Raw genomic sequence first — 8,225 nt, forward strand, 5'->3', positions numbered from 1 at the left:
GCCTGCAGCAAAGATACTGTGAACATAGACATTGGGATGTCTCTTGCTAGGGTTGCCCATATATTGAAAAGTTTTCATAGGGAAGAACTTGTAGATCTGACGAACACTCAGTGGGCTTGAAAGCAGTACCATAAGGCATTATGATCAGTACAAAGATAGCAAGTCTTCTTTTGGGTGGCACCGAAGTCAAACCAGGCAATGTGACGTTATTGCCAGAATACATTTATGTTACAGAATGTACTGTCAACCACACTGTGCAAGAAGTGCAGATGAATCTAGATGTAGACTGTGTAACGAAGAAATTAAGCGAACGCTTGAGTACTATGTCTCGGAATGTCATGTGAAACAGCCCTTTCAGACCACCTATCATGAGGTATAAAGAACTATGTGAATATTTAATTTAATATAAAACAATGGGAAAATATGCTCGTACTATATCCTAAATTTACTACCGTTAACAAATAACAGTGTTATGTAAACACATTGGCAAAGCATATGAAAGTAATATAATGACGTATGGTTTATATTTCTATTTACCATGTACAATTACAGTAGTCAAGACTACTGTACTATGTCAGATATTTGAAAAAAACTGTAATCATGATTGCCCACGCCTGACAAATAGCTAGGGTGGTAAATAAACTTACTCAACTTACCTTAAGGATGGGCATCTGTTTGAGCACAGACAGCACAAGATGTTTCTTTCCTGCAAAACTTAGCTACGTGGCCGTAACCCTAGCACTTGTAGCGGGCCACAACCTCTGGGCTCCACGGTCGAATGGAGCTCGCCTCTATGTATCTTCCAAAGAATTGGTACTCTTTAGGTGGCGGCTGTTCTCCGCTCCATACAATGATGGTCCTATTTAAGAGCTGCCCATCCTTGTAAATCCTCCGAGCTTTAAAAATACCCGGAAGATGCTGTGCATCCTCTGCGGTGGCCCTCTTCGGAAACCTGGTAACCAGGTATTCCCCGTTTCTTTCGCTTTAGTCGTCTTTTTTTCTGGAGAGAAATCCCCGCGTAAGTGCCATTAACTATCAGGGCCACGTAGTTTTGTTGCTGCCGTCGTACGTAGACGTGCGAGAGGATGCCCACTTCCCCTGAACCATGTCTCCTTGGAGGGGCGACAGCTGGCTTACCTCCTTCATCCACCTGATTTTATCGACGGTAGACGTGTCCTCCGAAAGGCCAGTCTTATGGGTTCGCGTTGGTTGGTCTTTTTTCCGGTTGGTTTGTCAAGTCAATTTGCTGGAGTCACGTTATACGGTCTTCATTTTCTTCTTTTTGTCTGAACGAGTCGAATCCTCGTCATCAGCATCGGTGTCGGCAGGAGAATCCTTCATGTTCCTATGCTCAGTGGAATCATTCCTTCCATCAAGGAAATGGCCGAGGAAATAAGAAGCCTCAGCAAGATCTTGCTGATTTGAAAAAAAAAGGTTAAGGTGAAGAAAAAGTGATAGTGTAGACAGGGAAAATATACTTCCTAATGGTGTTATTGATGCTGAAAATACGAATGAGGTCTCTGATATTATCCACACTACCCTCGATGAATCATCTGAAAGGGTGACGACAGTGAAAATAACGCCGACGATGTGCGGGAAACGGAAGAACTGTGGGAAACACTCAGAAAATTGCGTCAGGTACGGATTATACGCATAATATCAATATGAGGAAGGTGCGCAAATAAACAGATACAACACAGATATGTAATGCTATAAAAGACATATGCAGATCAAAGGATTTCATCAAACACAGGTTTGACCAATCAGCTAATCATAAGGTGTGATGGGAGACAAGAACACAATTACTTTTCTTTCATGGAATATACGTGGTGTTAACCGTAGAATTAATAACTTGATTTACTATATTCATAATGATGTTGACGTTATCTGTTTCCAAGAGCCCTTGACATCACCCACTAAAATAAAAACCGCCCCTAGAATTAGAGGGTACGATTCTTATACGAACACAGGAATGACGGGATTATTGACTTATGTTAATGACACCATATCGCATAAGCTGGTGCAAAAGTCTGATGATAATAATGTGCAATATCAGCATTCACACAGTCGAACAGCCTCTGTACACGCAAGGTGTAGAAAGTTTTCAGACTGATTCACTGCCAGAACTTTCAGAATCACGGCACAATATGCATGGGAGATTTTAATGCTAGGCATTATAAATTTGGAGATAGCCAATGGAATGAAAATGCGAAGAATTTCGACATTTTGTGAACAATATATCTATGACCATATATGATACAGACAGGCAAATTCAGTGTGGGAGGCAGGCTAGATTACGTAACACGAGGGGATCTTGTGCATGTAAACGTCAGAAGCATGTTTGCAATAGAGCTAATCAGTAACCACTTTGCAACAGTAACGAGATACGCTGTTGATAATAGTCAATCTGCAAAAACAAAAGACTTAAAATTTCTATTCCTCCTTACATTGAGCACCACTTTAAATCACGCATTTATGACTGGTATAACGATTATAATAACGAGTGTTGATAATTCTCCATGGACATGATAAAAGTGGTTACTGATTACTACAACACCTAGGTCTATCCAAAGAAACCCAAAAGAGAAACAACTCACAACGGCTCTAACAACCTAAGTAGGTCGGTGACCCTACACTATTAAGGGAACAAAAGCGAATCTACAGGAAGAAAAGAAGGAATCTCAGGAATTAAAAACTCATTTCAGAAATGAACACTGAACAGTTCCTACAAAGCATTAACAATAACATCTCAATGTCTGAGGTCTGGAAAAAAAAAACGACTCTCAGACAACCAAATAACACCCTCTTGCACAAGCAGATATGCTCTTTAGTCAATGAGCTGGAGCGTCCAAAGTGAGCTTACTTCTCACAAATATTCAGAATCACCTTAGTCAATCTAAAATTGCACGTAAATTTGCTATTGAGATTGGATGTTCCGAGAACGACCCTTCAGACTTTGCTGAGTTTACTGAGTGGGAACTGAACAATGCACTAATCAAAGGAAAAGCGTCCGCCCCAGGTAGGATGGAATTACCTATAGTATCTCCACCTTATAGCTCAGTTACGTGGTAATCCCCTTTTGCACCTGTATAAGTTAAGTTTGTCATAAGGTATTCTGCCTGGCCCCTGGACGCGCAGTCTAATCATCCCTATACCGAAACAAACACTGATAAATACCGGATAATATTGAACAGACCCAGGTACAGGTTACAAGGTAAGACGTAACACACACCATTGCTTAGCAGAGTTTTTTTTTTTCTTTTTTTTCTTTCTTTCTTTCTTTCTTTTTACCTTAGGTTAACTTTTGACATTGCAAACAGAAAAATCATCCTAGAACAATTATAAGCGTGACATCCGGAGTAAATTATTGAGCTGGATTAGAAAACTGGTTCACAAAACCGTTATGTGTATGAGCCTTCTTTGGCTGAAGCATATGGTTATTTCACACCTGGTTGATAGAAATGTGAGTACCTTCCTCCTACCCTTAGTTATTGAATATTACGCTGGTTCTTTGTATAAGCAGTGATGGCCGAGTGGTTAAGGCGTCCTGACTAGAAATCAGATGGGATCTTCCCGCGTAGGTTCGAATCCTACTCACTGCGAGTGGTGCTTTTTTTGAGCATAAGCCAAATCATTATCCAACGACAGTTCTTTGTAAAATCAGCAAATCGAATTACATTTCTTATCTTTTTTTTGCTCACTTGACATTAGATAAAAGTCAGTTACTACTATGCATGTATACGGTACAGTAATTCAGAAAAGAGAAGCAATAGAGTGCTAAAGCAAAATTAGAAATGAGAGATATATCAGCAGAGTTTTTCACGAAGTTGTTCAACGGAATGCTAAAAAGGGAGAGGATGTTTGGGGAACGGAGAAGTGTACTGGCACTGACTTTTAAAACGTTTAAGAGCCTGAGCATGACATGGGACAGAGTGTGTAAGCTAGGCTGAGAGGAGGTGATTGTTGAGTAACGATATGGTTTTCATGCCAAGAAAAGGCCACTACGGATGCGATGTTTCCGATGAGTATTGATGAAGACCAGGAGGTCCACCTTGTTTGTGGACTTAAGAAGCTCGGACAGGATCCCAATATGGAGAGTTCTGATATTGTTTGGAGAAGTTAGGATAGCAGAGAAGAGGAGTGTTGTAAGTAATGTATAAGGATTGTGACAGCAGTAAGGTGTGTGGCAGGTGAAGTGAAGAGGATGTGCAAGCAAGTGGAGTATGTAAAAAAAAAAAAAAAAGTAACACGAGTGAATGTTGACAGAGGGTTTTTTGCAAGATTGAAAAAGAAAGCTTATTTGGGTTGAAGATGCCTAGATTTTTCATTAAGATTAAGAGGGATTGGCATTCACGAATAATCACGTTAAGGACAGAATACTTCTATATTACAGGGAAACCGCAGGCTGGATGGACTGAGGACAAGGTGGATTGGCACGTGCAGAGGAGTGAAGCCGGTGTCTAGGAGATGGATACTAGGGTAAAGACCAGGTAGTGAGGGAAGTGGACGCCAAGGAGGTTTATGGATGTATACGTAAAGGACAAGAAAGGGAAGGCCCCAAAAAACGGGAAGACAAGGAAGGCTCGAGATGGGCTATGGGTGCAGAAGTCGGACTCACGAGAAAAAATTGCTTTTGGTTTTTTAGACTTTTTGTGGAGGGTGTGTGCATATATGTTGTTAGATAGAGCAAGATAAATTTAAATTTGGTTTTTAAACATCTAATTATTCTTATGAAGACGGATCAGTGATAAAATTTTAATCGGGTTCAGGTTGCTAAATTTTTTTTTATTTAGTTTTATTTTTCTTCAATTTTCTGTGATATTCATTTAGCATCACAAATTGATTGAAAACCAGATGATTCGTGTTACAAAAAGGGTCCTTAAAAAAAAAAAATAAAGCTTTTGTATACTGGTAAAACCCGTAATTTTGAAATCAAAAATAGTTGGGTTTAAGAAAAAGAATAAAGGGAAAAATGAGTTTAAAACGAAGAAAAAAAAGAAATTTGAAGTAATCTGCAACCCAACCCTTTCCATAAAAAGAGGGTTTCCCCTAAAAGACCATTTTTTCACTGTTTCCCTTTTCCCAAAGAAAGTAGCAGAAACTCCTAATATTTGAGACAATGAAGTGGAGCACACAGGGAATATATATATATTATATATTATATATATATATTAATTTTATATATAATTTTATTATTTTATATTACAAATATATATATAAATATTATTTTAAATTATAATATTATATTGTTGTGGTGGTGGGTTGTGTGTGTGTGGTGTGTTGTGGTGTGTTGTGTGTGTGTGTTTGTGGGTGTGGGTATGTATAATAATAATATATATATTATATATATTATATATTATAATATTTAATTATATAATATATATATATTATATTATATTATAATATTCATAAGAAAATAACCTGGTAGATCGATGATAGGCATTTTTTTGATCGGCTCGATTCGGAAATATCTATTTTGCAATAGATAAAGCATGCCCACACAAATACTATGTATCACCGTGCTTATTTCGGAACTTCGTTGTAAAAATGTCCCCTTGGTATTAACATTTTATTTACTAATTTAAACAAAACAAACGATGGTAGCAAATATCACATACTAGAAATTAAATGCAATGAAGGGTCATCGTGGATAAGAGAGAAGGGGAGGAGGGGGAAGAAGAGAGAGAGAGAGAGAGAGAGGGGGGGGGGGAGCCTGAAATAAGGTGGGAGGGAGAAAGTCAGTTTGAAATAAGGAGGGGGGAGAGGGGACACTTCCGAAAACCCTCAATTTTCTTTTTTCGATTTTTTCAGTTTTCAATAGATCGCAGCAACAAGCAGAGACACGCAAAAAAACACACGCACCGGGCCCTTTGGAGTTTTGCGAGGAAAGGAAAATGAGAGAAAAAGTAAGGCAAAAAAAGGAAAAAAATACAAAAAACCTTCCCCTTCCTGCTCACAAAACCCCCTTTAAACTTGCAAAAAATCTACACTCTTTGGGTTTGCTCGTATGAACAAACCCGAGCCCAGGCAAAATGGGGGAAAACATCTGAACCCACAGGTTTTCCTAAAGGAAAAAATAGAGCAATTTAATCTGAATACCCCCCCCCCCCCCCCCGTCTCCAAAAAAGGGGGGGGGGCAAGGAGGAAAAGATGAGAAAGAAATCCCCAGGGAAGGGCGCCCCAATTAAAAGGTTTACGCTTTTACGTTTTTTCCGCAGACACAAAAGAGCCGGGTTCGGGAAAAATCGATTCGCGGCCGTCTCTGGGGGGACGCAATCAACGTTTCTTAAAAAAAGGGAAAAACATTCATATCATTCCCGTTCACAAGGGTAAAAAGACAGTGGATTCCAAACCGAGGATCTGAAAGCAAATCATTTCTAAAACCGGGAAGCTTTTTTTTTTTAACGACAGCAAAAGACAAGCCTCACGGCTTGATACAGGATGTTTAAAGGAAAAGGGCCCTCCCCAAACGGTACGACAGACAGGACATTCTGTATTTTTTTTGAAGTTTTTTGGGGCTTGGTTTCAACAGGGGGACTTTGATCATATTCAAACACAGTCTATCGCACTTATATATCTACAGAAAAAAAGTTCTAAAAAAAAAATTTAACCTCGAGATTACAATAAACCAAAACAAAAGGCAATGGAAAAAAAGCAAAGAGAAATGATAGCGTCTGATAAAACACAAAATGTCAAAAGCCAAAAATGGATCTTATCAGGGCGGCCTTGAAAAATAGGTTCAGCTCTCCCCCGGTTGGCTGCCCCGTGAAACAGGTCTGGTGTATTTTCCGTATGAGAGAAAAAACATCAAAGCTCTTCTTCCTCCAAACGAAGTATTAGGTCCCGTCTTCCCTTTAAACTGGCGGGCTTAACAAATTTCCAATTTCTGAGAACAATAAAAAAAACCCCATACGACTGCCCCCCCGTCCCTCTAAGCAATGACGAGTGACTACAAGTTACTTTAGCATTTTAATAGAACCCCTTTAAAACACAGTATATCTAGCGACATCTAAAAAGGAAGCGAGCCCTGCCCAAGCACCCCACACACACCACACACACACACACACACACACACACAATATATATATATATATATATATATAGATATATATATATATATATATGTTGTGTGTGTGGTGTGTGGTGTATACATACACATATAGTATTTAAAACACATATATGTTATACCCCAAAACACACACACACACAACACACAAAAATATATATATATAAAATAATATATAATATATATATATATATATATATATATATATATATATGCACAACATATATATACATACATACATATATAGTAGGTTAAAATATATATATATATTTTAATATATATATATATATAATTATATATAATTATGTGTGTGTTGTGTGTGTGTGTTGTGGTGTGTGTGTGTGTGGGTGTGTGTGTAGTAATATGAATGTGTGTGTGTGTATGATAATTATATATATATATACATATATATATAATATATATATAATTATATAAAAATATAATAGATATTATATCACCAACATATATATACGTACAATATATACATACATACATACAATATATATATATATATATTATTATATTTTTATATATATATATATTATATATATATATATATATTTTTATAATATATAAACGCAAAGAATCATATGTATTCATTGTATATACCCCTACGCACTCATATGGGTGCTATGTGTTTTCTACGTGATTGTACGGGGATGGATATCAGAGTCCCTAAACATGAAGTGAGAATCGCATGGGCAAACACAGAGCTCCCCGTGGCCTTGAGTAGACACGTTGAAGGGCCAAAAAACACGCATCACCGCTTCCTTAAATTCAGTGGTCTTTTGATACAACAGTGAACCTATCGAAACAGGTGTTGGGTTTTTTGGTATATCAGAAGAACTCATCTTCTCTGCGTGTAATAAGCAAGTTTGACTGGTCAATGCATATATATCTCGTTGTGGGGATCAGTAAAACATGGAGTTGCTGCGCCTTAACTCTAGGTATTGAGGAGGATCTACGTGGCACTACAGAGGGTTGTTTACATCTCGGATATAAAACTTTGCCGTTAGATGGCGTACATAAAAGAAAACATACTCTTACATAATTAACTGAACAAAATAGACATTCACCCTTTGATAATATGAGGTATATCATAGATACATGAAACAAAATATCCTTATACTAATAACCATCTTTGGTTATTCTAAATCCC

The 8,225-nt window shown here is 37.8% G+C and overlaps 1 non-coding gene across 1 annotated transcript; it reads left to right on the forward strand.

The window, feature by feature from the left end:
- The first annotated feature begins 3,519 nt into the window (after positions 1-3,519).
- Trnas-aga lies at positions 3,520-3,602 on the forward strand. Its single transcript has one exon. It is a non-coding gene; the product is annotated as a tRNA-Ser (tRNA).
- The last annotated feature ends 4,623 nt before the right edge of the window (positions 3,603-8,225 follow it).

This window comes from Penaeus monodon, chromosome 26, assembly GCF_015228065.2.
Source record: "Penaeus monodon isolate SGIC_2016 chromosome 26, NSTDA_Pmon_1, whole genome shotgun sequence".
Taxonomy (NCBI): Eukaryota; Metazoa; Arthropoda; class Malacostraca; order Decapoda; family Penaeidae; genus Penaeus; species Penaeus monodon.